Consider the following 27,828-nt stretch of genomic DNA (forward strand, 5'->3'; position numbering starts at 1 on the left):
GTACAGAAAGTAATGAAGATTTGGGGTCAAACCCAATTAAAGAATCAATTACAGCTCACACGGACACAAGAAAAGAACAAATCACTTCTAGACAAACACTTCTTTTAAAAAAGACACTGCCTTTTATGATTATACGGTAGGGGGAAAGACATATAAAGACATTTTCATCTATTGAAGTTGACTCCCAAATGACTAAGAAATTATAAGATGCGTTTGAAATGAGTTTTTGCCTGTAACGTGGAGGTAATTAACTTGGAGGATCAGTGCGTAGAGCACGTACCGAAAACAAACCAGAGATAAATAACCAACGCATCTGATAAAACAAATTGGTAAAATGAATAGAGGTAAGTTTCAACGGGAGTAAATAAAGAGAAGCATAATATAACCACAGGAATATATTTCATTAGGCAAATTAGCCACTGGCCTTTATACCGAAAATGATGTTCCAAAAGGTTTTGACAGCTTAACATAAAACAGAAATTATAATAACCAATAAAAACAAAAAGACTAGCTAGAACATGCATGGAAAATGTAAGCAAGCGTTCGACACTCACCCTCATTTGGCGTTCATCCAATCAGAAATTTTGTCCGCCACCCCCCTCCCCCCCAAAAAACACCCCAGAATTTTTCCTCTTTCTAATTACTTCTAGGCTAGAGGCCTCAACAGAAATCATAGTTTAGAGGAATGAGAATTTTTAAAAAATTGAAGAGCAACGGGACTTGGCTCCCCCCCCCCCACTCCTGAACTAATGCATACATTTTCCAAATAAAAACATAATGAATGAGGCCTTCCGGTGATAGGGAATCACAAAAGCAACTGCCTACAAGTCTACTCTAACTGCAATAAATTAATAATGGAGCTTAATTGCATGCAGGAAGAATAAGCACTGACAGGCTTAGCTCCTGCCCCACAACACCCCAGGCCAGTAGCTACTGCAAGGCTCCAGCTAAATCCATTTTGCCTATCCATTATCCCGGTGCCCTATTATCTCTCTAAGTAAAATATTTATATACTACTTTTCCTAAGCTCAAAGCAGTTGACATTAAAATAACACATAACAATTTAAAGCCACAATTACATAGAAGCAATCAGGGAGGAGGGGTGCAGCACACCAGCAACAAAAACATTCAATGGCCACACAAAAAAACCCCCCACAGATTGAATCAAAGCAGTTTTCCAATCAAAACAACCGCCCAAAGCCACCGGATTTAATAGACCTTCGGGAAGGCGGTGAGAGCAGAGCTGTTCTTGACCTCCTCTGAAAGGTCACTCATCTCAGAACCTCATAGAGGCCTGGCTCCAGCAGGTGCTCATTGGGACTGGTAGAATGGCAGCCAGGGAGGCCCAACAGTAGGTGGCGCCAGAGCCAACAACAGGCAGACGCAACTCAATTCAGTTTTGCTCCCATCCTCCTCTCTGCTGAGTTCTACAAAGGCAGCCTTGAGACTAAGGAAGAAGGCAGGCGGTGCCGCCCCCTGGACTGGATCTAAATAAGAAGAGCAGGCAAGTGAGGGCTCCTTGAGGCAGTGGCATAGCGTAGGTTGCCAGCACCCGGGGAGCAGCAAGTCAAGTGTTGCGCCCCTCTGGTGGACTGGGCAGCTGAGGTGGAGGCGCACAGTGGGGGGGGGGGCAGGGCAGAGCCCTCGAGGCACACGGCTGCTAGGGCAGGGCATGCAAGCATTGCGCTTCGTTGCGCCCCTCTCAGAATTTTGCACCCAGGGTCACTGCCCCTCTGCCTCCCCTCCACACACTACGCCTCTGACGGAAGGTGCTGTGGCGATTTCCCTTTCATCCTAATAGGCAAATCTCTGTTGCCACCCGCTCTCAAGGGTGAGTGACCTTGACCCCACTGCAGCAGTGTCCCCAAAGGATGCAATGTGTTAAACACCACCTCCTTATTTGTTTATATGGGAGAAATTCAAAATGGTGTTCTTGGAGAAAGCTTTGCTTTAGGACAGGAGTGGGGTAACAAATGCAGCCCTCCTTGCCTTTCTGTCTGGCCCTTGGACCTCTCCCCAGGCCATACCCCTTTGTGGATCTGCTTCACAGCCCAAGCATATTTATAATAATAACTATAATATTTTACTTATACCCCGCCCATCTGGCTGGGTTTCCCCAGCCACTCTGGGCAGCTTTCAACAGAATAATAAATACAATAATCTATTAAACATTAAAAGCTTCCCTAAACAGGGCTGCCTTCAGATGTCTTCTAAAAGTCTAGTAGTTGTTTTTCTCTCTGACATCTGGTGGGAGGGTGTTCCACAGGGTGGGTGCCACTACCGACAAGGCCCTCTGCCTGGTTCCCTGTAACTTGACTTCTCATAGTGAGGGAACCGCTAGAAGGCCTTCAGTGCTGGACCTCAGTGTCTGGGCAGAACGATAGGGGTGGAGACGCTCCTTCAGGTATCCTGGACCGAGGCCGTTTACATGGAGGCTGTTTGCATGGATGGACTGTGTCCTTGAGCTCCAGCAATAGCACTTGCTTGCCTACAATGGACTACAGAGAGTGGAGTCTGCTATGCATGGAAAATAGCCTATTGTAAAAACGGAACATTTACATATATTGCAGTGCCCCTGGACACACCTGGCACTTGCCTGTGGCCCTCCAAAGGTTGCACAGAAGGTCCTTGAGGTGTAAAAGGTTCCCGACTCCTTGTGTAGGAGCTAAACCTGCCCCGTATCTGGTGCCCACCTTGTGTGGAGCGAGGGCCAGTTTCACGCCTCTCCCTGAACTGCCCACAACACAAAGCTGAATTCTAGGTTATATCCTGTGTATTTAGAACTTGATGAGGCTCACGGCGAACTTGAATCATTCTCCATCTTGTGCAGCCATTCATCTACATATCCCTGGACAGGGATTTATGTCTTTGTGTTGTGGAACAGATATTTGTATGCAGTGCTGTTTTTATATTTAAAAAGTTGCCAGAATACACCGCAAACCTTTCCCCTATTCTTTTACAATAGCAATGGGGCCCACCTGAGAGGTGCTGGAATTGAGCTTTTTTTCTGGCTGAAAAAAAAAGCCCTCTTTGTATGTATTTGCTTTTACATTACATGTTTTCTTCCGCCTCCTCAAAGATTGCAAACAGCAACCATTCTAAATCCATACGCCATATCACACCCTCCAATATTTCTCCAATGAAAATAGGGACGTCCCATTCCATAATGATAATTTTGCTATTTATACTCCACACATCTTATTGGGTTGCCCCAGCCACTCTGGGCAGCTTCCAACATATATAAAAAAGCATGATAAAACTTTAAACATTTAAGAAACTTCCCTATACAGGACTGCCTTCAGATGGCTTGGGGGCTAGATACTGTAACTCCATATGGTCCAACATTTCTCCAGTGAAAATAGGGACATCCTAAAAAAAAAAAGCATTCCAGGATCATATAAAAAACTGGGACAGGTTCCCTAAATCAGGGACATCCCTAGAAAATAGAGACACCTGGAGAGTCTGCAATATGCAAAACGTATATAGTCATAACGTAGTGATACTGTTCCCTATATAAAATCCCTGTGACGAAAACAACCTACTATATCAATAGCCCACTCAATTATGCAATACATTAGATACAGATTAATTTTAAGGCAAATTAATAAGTAACATAGAACAATAAACCAATTGATGCTGTCCCCCGTTCTGTTCCATATGCTCAAACGTCTCCTAACGAGCAGCTGAGCGTTTATTGAGCCCTGAACTTTGCTACTCTAGCATCAAATGAACATGCTCAACTTCTCCACAAATTCACATTGTCTTCTCTCTCTGCTTCTGATCAAATTAGTTAGTTGGACCAAATTTCCTTTAACCAACTGTCTATAAACAGACAAGAGAGTTAGGATTTTTCCAGTTTTGCCACACAATCATTTTATACTGTGGTCAATGGATAGATCACCATCTCTTTAATGATGGCGTCGGCGTTGTAGGGCACCCTGAAATTTCATGGTATGGCAGCACAAAAATACTTGTATGAATAAACAAACAAAAACAAACAACATTGAGCCCTACATTCAGAGCAAATTGTGGTTTGTGTACAAAAGAAGCCGTATGTATATACATATATTTTTAAATCAGCCACGTGTGTCCAACCCCCTGGCCCCGGCCGCCCTCATCCCCTTAGCCAACTTGTTCTAAATACCTGTCAGGTTCTTCCCTGACAGCTACAGATCTCTCTTCACTGATGTTGAATCTTCTCGCGTTTGCTGCTTAAGTCTGCTATACACTAGTGTAAAGGGGGGAAAGGCCCAGGCTATTCATAGATTCTTATAGATTCAGGAATGATGTGCATACTAAACAAGCTTCCCTATTGCTCCTTGTAGTCGCTCCTAAGTGCAGCTGTTTTAGCTTCTTTTGAACTCCTAGTTGTTCTAGGAAGCCATTAAGCTACATGAAGATGTACTTGGGTTGCCAGCTCTGGAGCAGGAAGAGGAAGACAAGATGGCCTCCAGCACTTTGTTTATAAGAACGCTTTCCTTCCAGCAATCTGTGTCAGCGCCAGGTAGAAGGATGGTGTCATTTCTGTCCTTAAGGCACCGATCAAGCAATGCTGTAAACACAAATCCTCCCATTTTGTACATTCCACTTACTCTTGAATCAGGCGTCTTTCAAGTTGGGGCAGTCGCTGCTCTGTAGAGAAAAAAAGATTCAGCAGGACATGTAAGCAGGCACATTTAAAAGCAAAACAAGTGCACAAGCAGCTGTGCGTCCTCTGAACTGTTTGTTTTTTATTTTATTTTTAAAAAACTCCACCTTTCAGGGCTTAAACCTGACATTTTCTGAACTGATATACTTCTTTGTTAGACCTAGGGCTCAGCTACATTAGCCCAAAAAGTGTTTTGAATGCATTATAAACATGCAACACCAGATGGCGATGGAGAGCAAAAAAATGATTCTAAACTATTTTACATAGAGGTTTATTTCCCCCTTTTGTTAAAACAATTTAATTTCTGACTTATTCATAGTGGAATTTTTCCTATGTGTTGATCCACCCCTAGTTGTTTGTGGGAGAGACAGGATGAATGCTTTCCTTTGCAAAAATAAAAATAAAAAATTATTCACATACACAGAGAGAGAGAAATTACCGTATTTTTCGCTCCATAAGACGCAATTTTCCCCTTTCCCTTTTTCCTGCAGCAATCCCTCTTGCTGTTCTGGCTTACAGGGATAGCCGTGCAAATCCTCTTCAACAACATTTGATTCAGAAATTTTTTTTCTTGTTTTCCTCCTCTAAAAACTAGGTGCATCTTATGGTCGGGTGCATCTTATAGAGCGAAAGATACAATCGTTTAACGGGAAAAGTATCCGTTGTGCCCCCACCTCGTCCTGCAGGATTTGCATGAGTAGAGCAAGTCTCATACAGCCACAGCAAGTCTGGATCTAAATATTTTTCTGTTATTATTATAATAGCACCCCCACCCTCGCCTTCACATTGCCTCCCCATAGCTGGGTAAGGGAGGTGCCAGGTTTGGGGAAGGATATGTGAGTGCTCTGGCAGGGTCCTAGAGGCCTCCCGCCTCCTTCCCTAAGCCAGACAAGCGCTAACTAGGCTTTGAGAAGGAGGCAGGAGGACTGTAGGATCCTGTTAGAGCCCTCATGCCTTCTTACCAAAGCCCAGAGCTTACTAGATCTTTTGGAAGGAGGTAGGAAAGTGTCTGTACAGGGGAAGTAGTCATGCTGTGATAAACCCCACCTCTTCCGAGGGCCAGACAGAGAGGTCTAGAATGTCACATGTAGTCCACAGGGCCAAGTTGCTCCACCCCAGAGGAAGGCCAAGATTTCCAAAGGTGCATTTTGTCCTATCAGTGCTGCAGTGGGGAGACTGAACCAGCTGAGTGTCTCCCTGAAGAAAGGAACCAAAGCTGGAACGTCTGCCGAGGAGAGCAACCAAGATGATCAAGGGTCTGGAAACCAAGCCTTATGAGGAGCGGTTGAAGGAGCTGGGCATGTTTAGCCTGGGAAAGAGGAGACTGAGAGGAGATATGATAGCCATCTTCAAAGATCTTAAGGGCTGTCACATGGAGGAGGGAGCATACAGTGGTACCTCGGGTTAAGTACTTAATTCATTCCAGAGGTCCGTACTTAACCTGAAGCACCACTTTAGCTAATGGGGCCTCCTGCTGCCGCCGCGCCGCCAGAGCACGATTTCTGGGCAAAAAAAATGAGAGGCACAAATACAAGATGGGTGACACCTAGCTTGAGAGCAGTACATGTGAAAAGGATCTAGGAGTCTTGGTTGACCACAAACTTGACATGAGCCAACAGTGTGAGGCGGCAGCTAAAAAAGCCAATGCAATTCTGGGCTGCATCAATAGGAGTATAGCATCTAGATCAAGGCAAGTAATAGTGCCACTGTATTCTGCTCTGGTCAGACCTCACCTGGAGTACTGTGTCCAGTTCTGGGCACCACAGTTCAAGAAGGACACTGACAAACTGGAACGTGTCCAGAGGAGGGCAACCAAAATGGTCAAAGGCCTGGAAACGATGCCTTATGAGGAACGGTTAAGGGAGCTGGGCATGTTTAGCCTGGCGAAGAGGAGGTTAAGGGGTGATATGATAGCCATGTTCAAATATATAAAAGGATGTCACATAGAGGAGGGAGAAAGGTTGTTTTCTGCTGCTCCAGAGAAGCGGACACGGAGCAATGGATCCAAACTACAAGAAAGAAGATTCCACCTAAACATTAGGAAGAACTTCCTGACAGTAAGAGCTGTTAGACAGTGGAATTTGCTGCCAAGGAGTGTGGTGGAGTCTCCTTCTTTGGAGGTCTTTAAGCAGAGGCTTGACAACCATATGTCAGGAGTGCTCTGATGGTGTTTCCTGTTTGGCAGGGGGTTGGACTTGATGTCCCTTGTGGTCTCTTCCAACTCTATGATTCTATGATTCAAAGTTCTTAACCTGAAGCACTATTTCTGGGTTAGCGGAGTCTGTAAGCTGAAGCGTATGTAACCTGAAGCGTATGTAATCTGAGGTAACACTGTACTTGTTTTCTCCTATTCTGGAGGGTAGGACTCTGAACCAATGGATTCAAGTTGCAAGAAAGCTTTCTGGGAGTAAGAGCTGTTCAACAGTGGGACAGTCTCCTTCGGGAGGTTGTGGAGTCTCCTTCCTTGGAGGTTTTCAAGCAGAGGTTGGATGGCCATCTGCCATGGATGCTTGAGTTGATATTCCTGCATTGCAGGGGGTTGAACTAGGCAACCCTTGGTGTCTCTTCCAACTCTACGATTCTATGATGCGCCAGACGCTGGATTCCATGCAGGATCTTGTGAAACATGCACCACCTTAACTGAGGGAATCTGGGAAGGACTCTATGGAAACAGGCTCCTTTTGCTCTAGCAGGGAAGCAGTGCTGTCAGGGCCAGGCCGCCCATTAAACTGAGAAACGCAAGAGCTGCCAAGCTGGAGCACTCTGTATATTTTATAACAACAACTCTGAAATCCACCGGCCTACAACTGAGCCACATATATCGACCTGTAATGAGGTGAATGGATCAGGGTGAACTGACATCAACCAGAGCCCTCTCTTCCCGGGGTAATACAACAGCACATTTTTAGGTAACAAGGCTGTCCCTTCCCAGGGGTGCAGTGAACAAAGCGAAGATGGGGAGCTAAATTCAGATAAGCTTTCAGAAATGGAGCCAGTTACCCTCTGTCTCCCTCCCTCCCCGCCCTGATTCTTGGCTCCCCAGTCGAGCTTGTTTAGGCTCCTGGACTCTTGCCATTTCGAGTTGACGTTTCCCTTCTAAATGGCATTTCAACATGAATCTCCCTAGGTGTCCACCCTCCTTGCCTGGATTAACTCTTGGGCGCCATATGGTGCAAAAGGCCTGTCACACATTCTCTGAATCAGTTATTTCTCTTTTTTTCCCTTCTCTTTTTAAACTGCCAGACTGCTGACTCCTTTGGCATCGTGCCCTGTGCCTGCGATATGCAGCCTGCAAATAATTGAGAATGAATCTTGCGAGGCTTTTTCACGGCGAAATGTTTCGTTGGTGCCTATTTTCTCCAAATGGTTCATGAAAATGCAAACATTTTCAATAGTGGTTATTCACCTTATTATTATTATTATTATTATTACAAATAACATTAACAAATTTTCACGAGATTATTGTTGACGATATTGATGATGTTGATGATGATGAACAGTACCAATAATATAACACCGATCACATATCTAGTCCAGGCAGTTTACAGAACTGCAAATCACATACGAAGGAGGAGGAGGAGGAGGAGGAGGAGGAGGAGGAGGAGAAATGGACTTCCATTTTAACTAATTCTTACCCCCTTTGCAAGTTTCTCTTTTCATTCCATTTTCATTATCACCAAGCTCCTTCAGTCTCTCTCCTCAGGCATTTCAGCCTACATAAAGCACACACAAGGTCAAGGTTGATAGATCCACCTGGAATTCCCATTTTTTGAGCAGGGGAGTACCTTTTGGCACTCCAGATGTTGCTGTACCACAACTCCCATCATCCCCGGCCATCAGCCTTGCTTGCTGGGGCTGATGGGAGTTGTAGTTCAGCATCATCTGCAAGGCCAAATGTCTCCCACAACTGGCTTCGAATCTTCTAACGCTCTGGTTTTGCTCAGAAGCCTCATTTGGCAGAAGATTCCCTTCCACGCTTTCCTGTTCCCTCACAGAAGCACCACAAGCCACGCCACCATAGGAAAGTGCTTGAAAGCAGCACAGCTAGTAAGCTTCTTAGTGACACCCCCACTTTCTTTCCCTCAAGGAGAGCCAGTGTGGTATAGTGGTTAAGAGTGGTGGACTTGTAATCTGGTGAACCGGGATCGATTCCCCGCTCCTCCACATGCAGCTGCTGGGCGACCTTGGGCTAGTCACACTTCTCTGACGTCTCTCAGCCCCACTCACCTCACAGAGTGTTTGTTGTGGGGAAGGAAGGGAAAGGAGAATGTTAGCCGCTTTGAGACTCCTTCGGGTAGTGATAAAGCGGGATATCAAATCCAAACTTCTCTTCTTCATCTCGGGCAGTGGCATAGCGTGGGTTGCCAGTGTCCGGGGCTGTACAGAGGCGACAAGGAAGGGAAATGGATGGAGTACATACGCACATTCAACTGCCTAATGGCATCTGTGTCACCCATGAGATTACAGCTGCAGAGATAAGTAAAGAAGAGTTGTTCTGTTGTCTGGAGAGGTCACTTCCTGGTTTGCATGGAGAAGCCATTTTCAACGGAGCCCAGCAAGTGAAGCATGCGGCTGCATTGAGGCAGCAACAGATGTTGAAATTTCCCACCCCTAACAACCGTCCCTGTGCTCCCCTCATGCTATGCCACTGATCTCAGGCAATAGTGCTATGCCAATTAGAAAACAGACTTGCTCTCTGTGGCTCCAGAGGGCCAGACCAGAAGAACAAATGGGTGGAATCTGCAAGAAAGCAGTTTTGGGGTAAACGTTAATGAAATCCCATTGCTTGGTAGGGCTGGGCAAAGCTCCTGACTTGAAATGCTGGCGAGCCATTGCTTGTCACTGTAAACAATACTGAGCTGCATGGACCATTGGTCTGACTCAGCAATTCATTACCCAATAGACACACTGAGCAAATGCTTAGGCTGCCAGCAAAAGCAGGGGCACACACACACACACACAGGGGGGGGGGGAGAAATTACTGAAATAGTGTGTGTGTGTGTGTGTGTGTGTGTGTGTGTGTGTGTGTAAGCATTTTCATAGGAAAAATCAGAACTTTGTTAGACTTCCTTATACTCCACTACACACACTTCCCGCATTTTTGGTCCCTGTGCAGGGTGATGAAAGATGACCCCACAGAGTAAAACTGTATCCCTCTTCACAGAAACCTCTGGCCAAAACCTCTGTGAGGGGAATAGGAGTCTCCTAAGAACTCTCACCACCCTTAAAAACACACACACAAAAAAACCAACAACCCCACAGTTCTAGCTATGTGCTCTCGCCCTGAATGGCCTGCATCAAATGGTAGGGTTGAATTTCAAGGCCTACAAGGTTCCATCCAGGGATTTTTATCAGCTGGAACTCAATTCCTCTCAGGTGGCACCTCTCAAGTGGACACCATTGCCATTCTAAGAGAACAAGGGAAGTGTTCAAAGTGAGTTCTAGAAAAACAGCACTGGTTCCATCCAGCTCTATAATGTGGATCATTCCTTCTAGACTTCTGGATGCCTGCACACTTTGTGGGCTGGGCACCAAACTTAGCTCATGTTCAGCTTGGTGACCCAACAGGAACTCAGTAAACTTCCTGTTCTTTCTGGCTGCAAAAACGAGGTGCAGTGGGGCTGGTGGTCTGCACCCCACATTTTAGGTCACAAATCTTGGGCTACTGCAAAGAGCAGTCCATTGAATTGTTAGGTTGTTTGGAGAAGGGCTGCAGATCCTAGCATTCAAAAAGTCCCAGGTTTAATTCCTGGCTTCCCAGGTAGGACTAGGAGAGAAGCCCCATCAGGAGAGCTGCTGCCAATCTGAGCTAAATGGACCAATGGACTCAGAGGCGGGGGGCGGGGCCATGGGGGAGGGACAAGCGTCCCAGGGAGGCAAGGCGCGACACCCTTGTGGGGTGGAGTGAGCCGCCAATGGTGGGCTGCTTCCTGGGGGGGGGGGAGGGAGCCTTACCGCTTTGCCAGCAGTTTTCCTCCCTTCCCTCTTCCTTTTGACAGCTTGGGGGAGGAGTTCAGCCTATACTCGAGTAGGACCCTGGCAGAGACACATGCCTGACTGGCATGTTCTCTTCCTCCTGGTCTTTCGTTCAGGAGCTTCAGGAGCTTTCTTCAGCCTGAACATCACAGTGACCGATGCCAACCAACACAGACATACTTAGGGATCCGCAGAGTTCGTGCATTTCGCGTAACAGACCTCAGCAACTCAGCATTTTGGCTAATCTACTTTATTTACATATAAACACACACGGAGCACTGCAATATGGCTCCCTCTCTCTCTCAGCAAAGAGAAAAATAGAACGAGGGACAATAGTCCCACTTCACGGAACACAGTAACACAAACATCCTGTCTCCGTCACTTCCCACTCTGTGGAGTCAAAACATATACCGTCATGTGATAGACAACAATCCCATGACTGCAATTACAGAGCAGGAATTCTAACAGCTTCCACACACACCCCAGAAAGCAGCCTGGAAGCGGGGGGCAACGGCACGCCGCCCACCCATGACTCCCAAGCCTCCCCTGAGCTGTTAAAACAAAGAGGGAAGGAGGGAAGGCCAGCAGCATGGCGGTGCAGCTCCACTCCTTCCTCCAATGGCTCAGGGTAGGCTTGGGAGTTGTGGGGAGATGGTGTGCCAAATGTCACCCCCCTCCGTGCCCCCCGCCCCCTTCCTCCTCTCCTGAATGGATTGACTCAGCATTCGGCAGCTTTCTATAGTTCACAACTTTTTCCCGAAGCCCTCCTGGACACTGGAAGCTTACTCAAACTCTGGTTTTCTATCTCGGCAGGGAGTGTGTAGAATATATATATATATATATATATGCAGGTTTTGGTGTCCTCGGGTGTCTTCCCGTGTAAAAGTTGGGGTGTCTAGGCGACGTTTCGACGAGGTCTCACTCGTCATCTTCAGGCTGGTGCTTTCGGCTTCTTGTTACACGGGAAGACACCCGAGGACACCAAAACCTGCATTCCTGTACCCGTGAAAATCTACGAAAGCATATATATATATATATATATATATATATATATATATATATATATATATATATATATTAAGGAAGTATACGTGTGGGAAGGAAATTGACAGGTAGCGTTGGTTATGCTGGTAGTTCAGGTGCAGCCGTGTAGGCAGGCGGAGGTGTTTTGTTCCCTTCTGATGTGCTCAAATGAAATATTTGTACAATGTGTCTGCACAAAACTTAAGAGTGTTTGGTGCGTTCTGCCGTTAAGGAGAGATGTGACTCTGCTATTAATTCAGTTTTGTGAAATGAAAGTGATAGTGGAGCCCACTGCACGCTGGTGGAACTTCTGAACCGCAACAGTGACAGCAAAAAAGTGTTTTGTGTTTGTTATTTACTACGCGCTAAGGGTATGAAATGTCTTTGCTGTCATTACGCCTTGTGATTTTTTTTGTAGTGAAGTTTTAAAAAAGAGAGAGGGAGAGAGAGAGAGTCGGTGCCCAATGTGCGTGGAAGAACTTTCAAACAACAATATTTATTATACATGTACGTACTGTATATATTTGCCGCTTTGCTGTCACCACGGTGTGGTGTGTTCTTGCGGAAATGAAAGGGGACCAGCACCTTGGGTTCCACGTTGCCTCGTGCCTCAGCGACACAGCTATTGACTGGGTTGCAGCAGGAACCACTCGTTCTGCGACGAAGGATCAGTCAAACGGAAGCTTTAGCTTAGCCTATTTAACCACGGAGGCTGATATGCAGATATGCACTAATTATTGCCGGTTTCTTGCCAAACAATGGACAAGGAAAAAGGAATATGAACAGCGAAACCATATCTTTCTTTCTTTCTTGCCCTGCTCTTTCGTACACACTGCATTGTAAAATAAGGCCATCGGATTAGTTTGTTACGCATCCCTATCACCTAAAACTCTGTTCCGAAAGGGTATGCTTGCCTGATGCATTCCCAAGTAAACCTATTTCATTTTAAATATGTTGACTGCGCTGTTCTTTATCCATACGATCAATTACTGGGGCCCATCGCCTTCTCCCTTTTAATAAACGAGGATTCACGACCCATGGGTGTTATATGCCTGCTTGCACACAGGGTGGCAGAGCTTTTAACAAGTAGGCTGTATTTGAATTCAAAAAATGGAAGGTCTTGCTTAAAAATCAAATCAAATAGTGATTTCTGGCAAAGCTCATTGCACCACAAGTTGCCCAGGACACCCAGCAAATGATTTAAGGAATTGCCTGTACCAGATGTATCACGCCCTAATGCTGATTTGATGTAGCGCTACATGCATCTGATCTGCCGAGTTTGTGTTAGGGCATGCGTTGTCTTTACACCTGCACCGTATATAATTTGCACTGACAGCGCTATCCTAGATGCCATGTGTGATATGACAGTGATACCCTGAATTCCAGGTTTCCCTGTCCTGTGCCTACTTCCCATGCTACAACCAGGTTGTTTGGATGCCAAGGTGTAAAGCCAAGGCAACCGTAATCTTTCTAACCCTTCCCCAAATTTCAGATGAGACGTTGGCTGGTTTCCTGCCCTTTTCTGGATTCCTCTCCCAGTCACCCCCCTGAGTTCTGAACAGGCAGGGAAAGGCAACGGCGCTGTTCAGTCGCTGAGACATTGTACACATGCTCAGTTGGACGCATCTTGCGAAGTTACACACATTCCCCACTAAGAAACAATGGGAAACGAGAGCAAAAGCAGATCTGGGGAGAGAGGAACCTATGAAAACCACAGAAACTGGATGTTTTCTCATTGTCACCAACCCTAGGCATAGCACTGAAATGGGAGAGGTCTCTCCGAGCCTTGGCTCCTGAATTCCACACATGCCCCTTATGTTTCTGGGTAGGTACAGATGTGGTTAGAGTGCATCTAGCTCTCTAGCAACCACAACAAATATCCTATGCTTCTTTAGTGGGGCGGGGGAGAGACATCATGATAACAGGATGTAATACCACTGAGGACAGTTTCATGGCTTGACACACCCTGAACAGTAAACATCCCATGTGACTATGAGTGACCTATTGGCTATAAATGTAGGGTGAGCAAGGCAGGAGCCTCATTTGACTAAGTGGCTAAGGAAATCAGTGAGTGGCTTAGCAAATCAGTCTCCTAAGCTTAAGCCAAGAAATAGTATTCTCTATGAAATTGAATATCAATATACATATCAAGGCTTTGAGATTAGACCACTGAAGAAGCCCGGAAAACTACCTTGGGAGAGTGCTACCTGCAAGCCCCAGTAAAAGGGGGCGAACAGCGGGTTATTTGGACTGCCAGGGCGAAACAGGTGCAAAACGCCGGCACCCTGTCTACAACTTCATTAACATCTACAGTGGTACCTCGCAAGACAAATGCCTCGCAGGACGAAAAACGCGCAAAACGAAAGGGTTTTTCGTTTTTTGCGTTGCTTCGCAATACAATTTTCCCTATGGGCTTGCTTCGCAAGACGAAAACGTCTTGCGAGTTTGCTTCCTTTTTCTTAAAGCCGTTAATACCCAGCGAATCCGCGCTCCGCAAGACGAAAAAATCGCTAGACGACACAACTCACGGAACGAATTAATTTCGTCTTGCGAGGCACCACTGTATCTACAACTCCACTAGCATCTTTCAGTATTGTGAACAACACCGAACTTACCTTTTGTTGGTATCTTCATGAAATTACCTAAAAAGATAAAGAAAACAAAAGACTGAGTTAAGCACTTGAAAAATCCATTGAAATCAGACATTATAAGTTCATCTTAGGCAGGGTAGTTCACAAGTCTCTGTGGCTTTGCAGAAGGTTTTGTATTTTTCTCAGAAGATTGATAAAGAATGTGTAATCATTTTGGTAATTATTGTGTGTATATTAATCACCAACGTGTTGCATAAATGTAGGGTGAGCAAGGCAGGAGCCTCATTTGACTAAGTGTGAGTGACGTCATGATTCTCACAAGTGCCAGCCAATCTACACTCTGCACAGCCAGATGGGGAGATGATTAGTGTAAGGCCATCCAATCAGCCGTCTGCTCAGCCAGCTTCTCATCGAAATAGGAAGAGCTGATTGGTCATGGCCTTCATTTATTTTGGATGTCCAAAAAAGTTGTCTGGGATCCACAATGGGCTCACTGCTCATTATGTCTGTCTGTCTTGGCCCCGATTTTTTAATTGGCCTAATAAATTTTCTTCAAGGAAATATACTTCCTATCCACTCCAGTCTTATTTCAGCTGTCATACCAAGTCTGCTTTATGTTCAAATGAAGACATTTTGTGGAGCAGTCCTTTTACAGTTTAAGTGGGGACTGCATTGCAGATAGAAACAATTTATAATGAGAATTTAGGGAGGCTTTGTTGAACATGGAATTCAGAAAACCAGTGGCCTAACTGCGGAAATCCTTAAACTTGAGAGGACACTCAGTTAACTGAAATAAATATTCCCTGACAATTTTAACACCGACTTGATTGACAGAAGTTCACATTTGAGTGTGGTTTTTAATATAAACTAGGATTTTGGTTCTTTTTTAAAAAAAAAAAAAACCCTAACGATGCCTGCAACATTTTAAATGCAAATGTATAGTCAGGAGCCATACTTTGAGCCTATCTGATTTCTTGATCAAGCACCAAGTTTCCAATGTCAATTAATATAAATCAATTACAGCCCCATTCCAGCGATATTTTAAACGGAATTGGATTAGGAGAAAAGGCACTTTACAAATTGTGTCCTGCCAGGCAAATCCCTAGTATTTTCAGTGGATCTTATTTCACATCGATTCATGACATGAATGAGGTATAAAAGAAAAAGTCCTTTATTCCTCTAAGTGTCAGAGGTTTGAACAGACAGAAAAGGTACTACACAGGCAGAGCGAGGTTATTCCTCATCTTGATTAACTGGCTCTCCGTTATAACACTCCCTCCCATGTTACGGCCTTCTGCTTTCTTCCTTAGCTTCCTTAAAGCTCATTATAATTGTTCTTATTAGAACAGCAGCACCTTACTGCCGAACACGTGTCGCTTCCATAACATTACCGCATCGCAAAAGATGGTAATGAGATCCTGCAGGCATTAAGTATCTATGTGAATGCTAGAATAAGTGAAATGTCTTCCACTGAGCCAAGTTACTTATTTAAACCACTGAAAGTTGGGTTTGGAAGAAGGAATATAAAACATGCTCTCAGTCCCTTGCATTTCCAGAAAGGGTTGGGGAAAAACCTCTGTCTGAGACCTTGAAGATCTTCTGGTGGTAGTTGTGGACAGTACTGACTTGGGTCAACGGATGGTCTGACTCAGAATATGACAGTTTTCTTACAGTGCAAATCATGTGAAATCAGTGCATCTATTGTCTGAACAGAGTAGATGCAAATCTCAACCATCGTGACCTGGGGTTGACACTCAAGGCACTGGTTTATTTCCAATCCATTTGGTAGCAAAACCCAGATCTGTTCTATAGCAAAATGCAGAGCATGACCTGTGGTGTGAGTTGGATGCCTAACATGGTGGTACCTCGGAAGACGATCGGAATCCGTTCCAGAAGTCCGTTCAACTTCCAAAACGTTCAGAAACCAAGGTGCGGCTTCCGATTGGCTGCAGGAAGCTCCTGCAGCCAATCGGAAGCCGCGTCAGACATTCGGATTCCAAAGAACGCTCGAAAACCAGAACACTCACTTCTGGGTTTGCAGCATTTGGGAGCCAAAACATTTAATTTGGAAGGCATTCGGGGTCCGAGGTACGGCTGTGTATTGAGACAGCCCCATAGTTCTCATGACAGCCATGAATTCATGAGATAAGGTGGAACATTATCATAGGGTTCTCCCACACTATACCATAGACTGCCTCTGCCAAATCAGGTGGTGAGGTTGTTGAGAAGCAGGGTAGACTAGAACCCAAGATCCTCCCTCTGTCCCTCTGCCCAGTACCAAGCACAGACCATCACATTTGGCTTCCAAAAAGATTGGTTTCCTGGCAAGGAGAATGGGGTTCCTATGGAGAGGGCTGCCATCCCCTCCTTTAAGATGGAGAGAACAGCCCTTCAAGGGCCATAGCTCAATGGTAGAGCATCTGCTTTGCATGCAGAAGGTCCCAGGTTCAATCCCCAGCATCTCCAGGTAGGGCAGGGAGAGATCCCCACCTAAAACCCTATACAGTCAGTAGGTAAAAAGGTAAAGGGACCCCTGGATGGTTAAATCCAGTCAAATGTGACTATGGGGTTCCAGCACTCATCTTGCTTTCAGGCCGAGGGAGCTGGTGTTTGTCCACAGACTGCTTTCCAGGTCGTGTGGCCAGCATGACTAAACAGCTTCTGGTGCAACGGGACCGTGACGGAAGCCAGAATGCACGAAAATCCTGTTTACCCTCCCGCTGCAGTGGTACCTATTTATCTACTTGCACTGGCATGCTTTCGAACTGCTAGGTTGGCAGGAGCTGGGACAGAGCGACGGAAGCTCACCCTGTCATGGGGATTCGAACCGCAGACCTTCTGATTGGCAAGCCCAAGAGGCTCAGAAGTTTAGACCATAGCACTACCTTACTGCCAGTCAGTGTAGACAATACTAAGCTAGATCTACTGATTCAGTATAAGGCAACTTCCTATGTTCCTCTGATAGCCCATCAAATAAATAAATAAATAACACAGGAATTTGTAAAGTAGGACGCATGGCTGCCATCACCAGCTAGGGAAGACGTTTGCCTATCTTTAGTAGGGCTGGAGATATCCAAGGGAATGCATTTCCTTAAAACTGGAATATGACTTCCAAGACGAATCCCTGCAGATAAGGACTCCCGGTGACTTCAAATCGCTAGAAGTAAATCTGAGCTATCCATGAGAGCCCCATCTAGTGAGACACACTCCTTATTCAAATGCTAATATAAAAGGATGCTTGCCAGAAGGTGGGCTGCCAAGCCTAGGTAGCATTCTGAGGCGGGAGCTGGTCTCTCTTCAAGCCTTGCTTCCTCCCCATTCCTTGGTACGTGAGCCAGCCATTCCAGATTGGCTGGACCATTTCCTTTTAATAGCACCAGATGTACTACAACAAAGCAGCAAGACAAATGAAAACTAAATATGAAACAATAAAAGTAGCTTACATTGTGGTACTTGCTGAAAAACACACTTTACATCCTCAAGTACTCAAGGGGGTAAACTTAATGAGCACAAAATATTCATCCCTAATAAGAACATACTGTCATAATCACCTTCTACACGTGATAAATAGATTACTGGGGAGTTGTGGGCCTTCCTTCCCACCCCCCATCCTCCTTCTTATTAAGCTAATGCTTTAGCCACAAGATAATTTAGTCAATTCTCTAAAAGCAAATCACAGGCTTTCAAGACCCAATGGAGGGGATGTTTTGAATCTTGGTTTAAAACCAATTTTATCCAAATAAACTCTCCCCATTTTTTTTGCAAAGCTGCCACCAACAATTTTGTTGTTCGTTATAATCAGGCTCCCAGTTGGCTAACTTCTTATGGAAAGAGTCTTCCTCTCTCATTTGAAGAAAAATTTATCATCCGCGAGCAAAGGCAGAAAACGTGTGAATGTCTAAAGCTTATGCAAATTAAGAGGCTATGCACACTGCTCCTAAAAATAGTAAATAATTATAGCATTTCTTCACCATCTTATAATTATAGGCCCCCTGTCATCTCTCCTTGTTCTCTATAAGGTCACAGTAGTATTATACAAAATTTACAGTACATTACAAATAAAAAAAGCCCTGCAATAATTAGCAACTGCGTATCTTCAGCACCAATGATGAATGTTCACAGTACATGTAAAAATAATAATAAAAAAACCCCAAACATTATTTGCTTTATGTGGACAATGTGCACTTTTAAATTTAATCATCTGCTTAAGCTATCCAGTGGGCCATATTCTCTCACTATTATAATGCAATTTACCAAGTCCGCAGTGCACCCCTGGGCTGAATTCATCCTTAATGAAAAGACAAGGAATCAGATCTCTCTCCTCACTCACACCAGTGATGTATACCTTCAGCATATTCCTTTAAACTCCATCATTCTCACCAGGCTCGTTGAATGATAACGTCAAAGAAATCAGAGGGAAGGACAGGGCACGGTTTCAAACTTTATAACAGACGTTTGTGCTTCGTATTCAAAAGATTTCGGTCATAAGGTAACGGCAAAGTTGAGAGATTCTATTTTAATGGACATTGGTTTTCAGTTTTCCTTGCATTTTGTGCAAAAGGTGGGAGGAAGGGTGAGGAGCCAGCTTTCCTAATAACGTATGTTCCTACTGAAAGCCACACTCTTGAAGCTGAGAGGGCTGAGTTTACATGTCAGCCAGAGGAAGAGCGAACATGGCATTCCATCAATACATGTTTTACTGAAATCTGCATGCATCGATAACCTTCAAAAATAATCTGCGCTTTAAAGAGAAATGTATACTTTCAGTCAGGGATGCTGTCTCACGGGACTCAGCTGACTCCCCTGAAGAAACTGTCTGGCCCAAAGAGGGTCAAGCCATTTTTAATCAATGTGCTGTAAAAGAAAAAAGAAGTCTGCTTATAATTTCATTTTTAAGGAAAAGAATCACTGGGGACCCGTGAATGCTAACTTGTCCATTTTTGTTTTACACTGTACTGTTTTTAGCATTTGGATTTTATTGAGATATTATGGCTTTCATTGTTAAAATAAAAAAAAATCAAAATTACACACACTTTGGACGGGGAAAAACCTACTTATAAAAGGTGGGATATAAACACATAAATAAATGCAAACAAATAGCTCCTCCATGGGCATGGACTCTGGAGAGTCAAAGGCGTGTCACAAATTTTCCATTGAGGGGAATTTTTCAGAAGCAATTTTATTCCTCAGACCCTTCAGAACGCTTACCTCGTATCGTTTGAGGTGCAATTCCCTCCATAGCCTTCCAACCCACTAAAGCCCTTACTTCCAAGTGACTGTCAATTTATCACAGAGTTTGAAAAGGAGGTCTGATTCAGTGATAGGTAAGAAAAGGCCAACTTATGGCCACATTTGACCTATGAGGTGGTTTAGTTCAGGCTCAAGACATTTTGCTGCCTGAGTGGAACATTAAACGCTACCATTCCCCCAAATAGACAATCCTACAAACCCAGTGCTTTTTTTGTGATGCTACTCACCAATGTAGAGTACCATCACTTATCATTTTGCTGTTGGGTTATTGGGTTGTTCTTGTTTTTTATTTTGATTATGTATTCTGTGTTTTTATATTGTGACTTTATCTTGGGAACCACCCTGGTGGAATCTACACACATACTAAAAAAACGCTGTGAAAACGCTGTTTTAAAAAAAGTTTTGAAAAATACATTGAATTTTGCATAGCTCAGTTTCGCCATCTAGTGTCACATTTGTATATTGCACTTTACAACACATTTAAAACATTCTATTTGTGGCTGTATAGCTGATTCCCCTGAAACCTGCAGATATAGGTCGGTAAACAAATTTAATAAATAATAATGATATTTTTTCTGGGATGCACAGCACTTTTATCAAGATATGAGTACTAGCATCTCGTTCCTTACCCCCCCCCCCCAAAAAAACCCCTCTCCCTGCGGCTAAGCAAACTACCTCGACTTTTAAATGTAGAATAGCTAATCTTCCAAGGGATAGCTCAGTCGGCAGAGCCTGAGATTCTTAATCTCAGGGTTGTGGGTCGAGCCCCATGTTGGGCAAAGATTCCTGCATTGCAGGGGGCTGGACTAGGTGACCCACGTGGTCCCTTCCAACTCTACTATTCTATGATTCTGTGAGTATTTGCCTCCCTGCAGATCTGCAGAAAGGGTTGCCCAGGAGCCACACGTGAGCTACTGAGCAAGCCGGCCCTACTGTTAGGCAGCGTGAGACAGCCACTGCAATCGGCTGATCTGTGGAGGTGTCCTAACCGAACAGTATTCGTATGCATAAAACCTTTTATTGGCATCACATACAACATCCAAAACAAACCAAATCAATACAGAATTACCACTTCCCGAGTGGCACAAAACATTTGCTAAAAGAAAGGAGGCAGAGCAGTCTGTCGTCACATCTCTTGGTCTCCAGGGAGATCAGACGTCTGCAGTGTATTTTGACAACAGAAAACCAAATAGAGACATTTAGCCACTAACGTGGTGAGCTCCTGATCATTCCCCAGTAATAGAAATTGTATGACCTCTGACTCTGGTTTCCAGATATATGCTGGCGGAGATCAGCATATAGTTTACAATTGAGAACCATATGTGTAAGGGTTTCCACCAGGTGGTCTTCACATGGGCAAGTTCTTTCTCCTTGCACCCTGCCTGGGAACTTTCCCCAAAGGAGGTTTGATGGATTTGAATTAAACCTGGCCAGTGAAAATGCCCTTCTTTCTTGAGGATTAAGCAGAAATTCAAGGTAATCGTGGTTAGTTTCATGGGCCCAAGAAAGTTGAAAATAAAGAGGGGAACATGTTTTCTCTGATGCTACTGTTAGTTCTTGGCGTCCAATATCCCACAACCTAGTATTTATTATAGCCTTTGCAGAAGGTAGGGACAGCCCGCAAATGTTCCACTGACAGCCTGAGTTGCTGTACCTTCTTGTTCAACTGTTGTAGGTAACCGAACAGTAAGTTGTTCATCATTTTACTATTGTTGTATTTTTAATGACAGGAAAAACACACGAAAGGTACTTGTGGGCTTTCTGCCTCAGGTACCGAAACAACACGATCCGCTTGAATACTATCCACCTTGGCATGGAGGGAATACGCCATTAGCTGCTCAGGCAGCAAAAAATCTTGGACCAACTCTGTACAGGGTTAAGAAGCTGGCCGCAGTTCACCGAAAACCAAGCTTCGCTTAGCACATGGGTCATTCTTGCATTACTCTTTGTCTGCTCAAAGGGCCATGTGTCCTACCTTAGAGTACTCTGTTTGAAGCTGTATTCTATTTGAAGTCCAGTCTGAGGCTGGTTCAAAGAGAAGACCAGGAGTATTAACAGGGAGCACCTTGACAGCAGACTTAGATGGCTACAACCTTCCCAATCCCCACTATGGAGAGATGCATTGCATTTATATTGCAGTAAATTGTTTCAACATTTGCTTCAGTTTGTCTTTGTATGTGCATGTATTGGAAGACAGTGGTACCTTGGTTCTCAAACTTAATCCCTTCCAGAACTCCGTTGCAAAACCAAAGCTTTCCAAAACCATGGCACGCTTTCCGATAGAAAGTAATGCAAAATGGATTAATCCGTTCCAGACTTTTAAAAACAACCCCTAAAACAGCAATTTAATGTGGATTGTACTATCTAATGAGACCATTGAAAATGAAAGCAATACACAATGTGCTGCAGTCACACAATCAATCAATCAGTAGCTGAACTGGGCTCCACACAGTCACAAAAAACAAAAAGAGCCACAAAAACAAAAAAGCAAAATAAATAGCAAAAACAGACACACTCAAAACGGAATTGCGGCACTCAGAACGGAAGCGTGACATTCAAAATGGAGCACGTTCAGCTTCCGAAAAATGTCCACAAACCAGAACACTTACTTCCGGGTTTGCAGTGTTTGGGTTCCAAGTTGTTTGAGTGCCAAGGCGTTTGAGAACCAAGGTACCACTGTATACAGATTTATTCAAATATCTGCACTCTTTTTCAGTGATGGATTCCTCCCCCCTTTTTGTAAGTAGCCATCGCATCCCCATTGTCCAAAAAGGATGCAAACCTAATCCCACCCGCCCACTTCATATTGCTTCTGCCCTGCCAGAGCGATATAAATTGGCCTCATAGTGAAGGAGTGAGGCACAAAGTGTGCTATCAGCGATATTTCTTAAAGTGAACTCTCTCTGACAGTGCATTGTTTGAGAGTATTTTCAGATGAGTGTGCAGGTTCGGTGTCAGCTGCTCGGTGGTGAGCTTTCCTTCGACACCCTTCCCCAAGTGTATTGCATAAATAAACAGAGTCTATTTGAACAAGACCAATGACAGCAAAATTGCTTGCTTGTCTCTAAAAAGACTCTAATAATGTGCACCAAGGGAGAAGGCCCATGGTTTGACAGACCTTCCCCCCATCCTCCTTCTGAAACATTAAAAAAAAAAGAGGGGGGAAAACCCACCCAATTTGATAGCAAGGAGAAGGCAGTTTAAAGTACACCCTCGGCTAATTGCATCCAAAAGAGTTATAATAAAAGAAACTATTAAATTTATGAACTTTCTCTTTGAAATATTAAACATTCGACAACTGTCATGTAGTTAAAACGCTTCTTGAACAGTATAGTGGGGAAGTTTTAGAGGAGTCCCAGAAGAAAAGGACGCTTTGCAAATCATCATTTTACAACGTGGGCAATACATTATTGTGGCTCAGTCGCGGCAAGCAATTTCCCAGCAACAGTTTAGCAGGGGAACTTCTGCTAGAAGGGAATTACATTTTGTCAGTAACCTCTGGCAGAATCTAAAGAGTGCCATATAATAATAATAATAATAATAATAATAATAATAATAATAATAATAATAATAATAGATTATTTATACCCCGCCCATCTGGCTGGGCTTCCCCAGCCACTCTGGGTGGCTTCCAGAAAAATATTAAAATACAGTAATACAGCAAACATTAAAAGCTTCCCTAAACAGGGCTGCCTTCAGATGTCTTCTAAAAGTCTGGTAGTTGTCGTTCTCTTTGACATCTGATGGGAAGGCGTTCCACAGGGAGGGCGCCACTACCGAGAAGGCCCTCTGCCTTGTTCCCTGTAACTTGGCTTCTCACAGTGAGGGAACCGCCAGAAGGCCCTTGGAGCTGGACCTCAGTGTCCAGGTAGAACGATGGGGGTGGAGACGCTTTTCAGATATACTGAACCAAGGCAATTCTGGATACAACTGCAATAGCAATGCATGTTGACTTAAAAGTAAACCCCATTGAGTTTAGTGGGTCTTACTCCCAGGTAAGTGAAGACACCTCCACATAGGTGCATGAAGGCCTTGGCCATTTTAACTTCCAACTTCAGCTTCATGTTACACTGGACTTTCAGACGTGGCTTTACAAGGGGTGCAAGGAACAGCAGTGGGGCAGCTGGCCTAAAAAAACTTCACTGTATGATTTACAGCCGATGCTGTGGTGGTGCAATTTTTCACCCAGCAGGGGCTTCCATTACACTTTGCAGCGCCATTGGGATTACAGAGGTGGGACTGTCGCAGCCATCTATTGGCAAGCGCCTGTGGCATCAGTCACAAAAAACAAAATGGCAGCTAGCTTCCATATCCATGTCAGGTTTAGTGTACAACACACTATCTGCACTGTACTTTTAATGCATCATACCACTTTGAACAGCCATGGCTTCCCCCTCGCAAAGGATGCTGGGAACTATAGCTTGTTAAGGGCACTGGTAGCTGTTAAAGATAAAGGTAAAGGGACCCCTGACCATTAGGTCCAGTCGTGGCCGACTCTGGGGTTGCCGCGCTCATCTCGCTTTATTGGCCGAGGGAGCCGGCGTACAGCTTCCAGGTCATGTGGCCAACATGACTACGCCGCTTCTGGCAAACCAGAGCAGCGCACAGAAACACCGTTTACCTTCCCACCGGAGTGGTACCTATTTATCTACTTGTACTTTGACGTGCTTTCGAACTGCTAGGTTGGCAGGAGCAGGGACTGAGCAACAGGAGCTCACCCCATCACAGGGATTCGAACCACCAACCTTCTGATCAGCAAGTCCTAGACTCTGTGGTTTAACCCACAGTGCCACCCACACCCCGTAGCTGTTAGGAGAACCCTCTTCTCAGAATGGTTCAACAACCAATCCCTCTTCCCAGGGAACTCTGGGAACTGTAGCTCTCAACTGGGTTTTCTGTGGATCGCCTTTTGCTCTAATTCTGTGGTAAGATATGGGCAAAATAACTGCTCAGACACAGAGTTTTAAACTCCAGACCTGCGCCTGGAAAGTATGGCACAACTACGTAATATATCATCAGTCCTGGATAGGCCATCCAGGATGGCATTTCCAAAGGCTGCAGTACTATATCCACTTACTTGGGAGTAAGCCCCATTTTCTCTTTTTCCCTCTTTCCTATAATCCCTCTCTTCACATCCATCATCCATTTCCTCTCTCTTGTGGAGCATTCAAAATCAGGTGGAGTGCTGTGTTTTAAGAGATATTTAGCTCACTTCTCATTGATTATATGAGCGGAAAATACTGGAGTCCGGCTTTGACTTCGCACCCTCCTCAATCAGTTTCTGCGCTTCAGTGTTTAGATAAAGAGAAATTAAGATGTGAAGCTGGCCTGCTGGGTCCTAAGACGGTGCAGGAACCAACCACTGTTTTTAAGAACAACAGTTCAATTCCTGGCACAGAATCTAGTGAGTGGCTGACAAGATGGGGGATTATAGGCTGCATTATAGCTCCTGGCTGTGGGGAAGCTTACTTTGATATCACTTGAGTAAATAGCAGTCAAAAGCCAAGAGGAATGGCTGGAAATAGAGAAGAAAAGGTAAGTTATTCTTAACAGGTTAATGTTCCTCCTCTTTCATTGAGTTCATATATATTATTTGTGATTGTTGTTGAAGTTGCCTTGTTTTCCCTCTCTGTTTAATGATCGCCATCACATTTACACCCCAAGCAGCTCGGGGAAGTGGAGCCATCCCATTTCATCCTCACAACAATCTTTTTTGAGATAAAGGTTATGCCAAGAGATAAGGATTGGCCTAAGGTTGCCAACTGAGTTTTATTGTTGAATGGGAATTCGAACCCAGTACTCTCTTGCCCAAGTCCAATACTCTCACCACTACGTCGTACTTGATTGTAATGATCAAGAAGCATCCTTTGCGCTAGAGACCTTAGAAATACTCTGCAGTTTTGCATCGACTTCCAGTTCAGCAAATACAATAGAGGAGCCAGTAAATGGCATTACAAAGTTTCGTTTTCCCGAGGCTCAGTCTGGAAACTCCCCAATAAGTGCAACTGCACTCCTGAAATTCTTCTTAGGTATGGTTCGTTGCTGTGCTCTGTAAGGAACTAAACTGTAGGGGGAGAAAGAACATCTCAAGAGTTAGCACAGTACTGTAGCTGTACATTTGTAAATAGCTATTAACAAAAGTGTCGTAAGTTTCTGGTGCTCCTTCCCATCTCTCTCTAAAAACGAAAGATCCTTCAGAGGTTTTCCTGAACCTTCCTTTTCTCAAGAACCGAGAGAGCAAGGGCATAGTGTATGTTGAAGCAAGTCTAACAGATGGCGTGTATGAGACTAAACTTTCAGAACCACAATCTGCTAAAGTGGTACACTCAAACTAGAAGGATGAGGTGGATCTGAAGTTTTGGGACAGGAGACTCGGACACAGAGACATCAATGCCATAATGGACCTACAAAGGAGAGAGCTTGCGGGAAGAACACAGGTAACACAAAAATGTGTAAGCTGCGTCACTCAGAAAGCTGTTAAAGCTTCATTTCCTCCTTGAGCGCAGGCTATTCCTCTTCTTCTCCTCCGATGCTGATGCCAGGAGTTTGGTCCTCTGCATCCTTTTCCTGTTCACAACCTCACACAACAGACTTCTGTGTGTGCAGCAGAACTTCTCTTGTCACTCCCATCTCTCTGCACACCCTCAAAACCAGCTTGAGGGGTGGGTGCTTTGGGGTCATGGGTCACCTGATACATTTACAAATCACAAAGCACATCAAAGTGCAAGTAGATAAATAGGTACCGCTCCGGCGGGAAGGTAAACGGTGTTTCCGTGCGCTGCTCTGGTTCGCCAGAAGCGGCTTAGTCATGCTGGCCACATGACCCGGAAGCTGTACGCTGGCTCCCTTGGTCAATAAAGCGGGATGAGCGCCGCAACCCCAGAGTTGGCCACAACTGGACCTAATGGCCAGGGGTCCCTTTACCTTTTAACTCACAAACGAGGTATCTATGCATATGATGCATTCCAGAGCAGAGTTGGTGGGTACATGAGGGAAAGAAAGGAAAAGGAAGTATCATTGCACAGTTGAATATCCACTCATGCAGGGTTGGATAGAACCCATCAGGTCCAGAGACTTAAAAGTCTTCAATTGCACTGTTGACTATTCTAGACCATATTTATCCTTCAAGAGGGATCCTTCCTGTTTCTGTTGACAGTTCTAACACAATGAAGATTTTCATGTCCAGTTACAACACTCTCTGACAGTACTAGCAGAGTTAAAAGGTTCAGGCATTTCCATTATAAATGCTCCTTTTAGGAGAGTGGAACTTGGCTGCTTAAAAAACATGCTGTAGGCTAAAACTCTCTCAACAAGGTCTCATTCCCAGAACACTCCTTATTTATTTACAGCATTTTCCATTATTTCAAAAAATCTCTCCAAGCACTTTTAACAATCAAGATTAGAATTCTCCAACCTTTCAGTGGGTGGCAAGTCACAAGGTGGGGCTTCCAAAAAGGAAGGATTCCTTCCGTCCATTACAGTTTTGGATTATTATTATTTTAAAAAAGGCTTTTATTTACTTTGCTCTCACAGATTACAGTTTACGATGATTTGGTGAGCCTGACGTGAATAAGCAGTTCTTTCAAATCACCCGTATCTGCGTTTTGCAAATATTGGATTGCAACCCACAATGTGGTCACGAAGGAGTACAGCTGGCTCAACACTGTGCAAGAGGGAAAGAATGTTAAGTCTTTGGGAAAATATCAATAACTCAGTCAATACTAAAGTGGTCTTTATGATAACTAGATAAGAATACATGACACTCAGAACCAAATGCCAATGGGATAGACTGCCCTCGAGAAATAGGTCAGAGCCAAAGAACCAAATAAAGAGGTGAAATATTTGGGTTATTGTTTTTATTCCAACCCAATGCAATCTTCAATCAACCTTTGCAGGTGTTGGTAATATTTCAGTTTGAACAGGGTACCTGTGGTCCATCTACAAGTCTTTGGGTCTATTGTGTCATGTATTCTTCACCTGACGGATCTCATTCACCCTTAAAATTCTGGAAAACATTGCCCTGTTGTATGTTATCCCTGGGTTTAAAATGAAACGGAATGGGCTTTCATGTAGATTGTAAAGAATAATGTTTTGTGAAGGCCCAAACCCCTGTATTCAGTTACTTGGATGAGTAGTTCTTTGCAGAAGAATGGGTAGGAGGTACAAGACAAAATTGGTGATATCTGCACAAGAACAACTTTCCTATTGATATCAATGAAGCGCATTCACTGTACTCTTTTAGGTGCCTGCTAAAAACATGATTGTTTAGACAAGTCTATCCAGATTGCTTGGAAAGTTGAGGTAATTTAAATCTGTTTTAATATTTTAACTTTTGTATAC

At 44.3% G+C, this 27,828-nt stretch overlaps 2 long non-coding RNA genes across 2 annotated transcripts; one reads left to right on the forward strand and one right to left on the reverse strand.

Moving 5' to 3' along the window:
* The first annotated feature begins 7 nt into the window (after window positions 1-7).
* LOC309371572 lies at window positions 8-27,828 on the forward strand. Its single transcript, XR_014169211.1, has 3 exons — window positions 8-1,508; window positions 20,364-20,483; window positions 27,022-27,828. It is a non-coding gene; the product is annotated as an uncharacterized lncRNA (long non-coding RNA).
* LOC309371560 lies at window positions 3,325-10,879 on the reverse strand. The gene is made up of 3 exons (XR_014169197.1): window positions 10,604-10,879; window positions 8,284-8,361; window positions 3,325-4,630 (listed from the first exon to the last, which is right to left on the reverse strand). It is a non-coding gene; the product is annotated as an uncharacterized lncRNA (long non-coding RNA).

This window comes from Podarcis melisellensis (assembly GCF_964234715.1).
Source record: "Podarcis melisellensis genome assembly, chromosome: 6".
NCBI lineage: Eukaryota > Metazoa > Chordata > Lepidosauria > Squamata > Lacertidae > Podarcis > Podarcis melisellensis.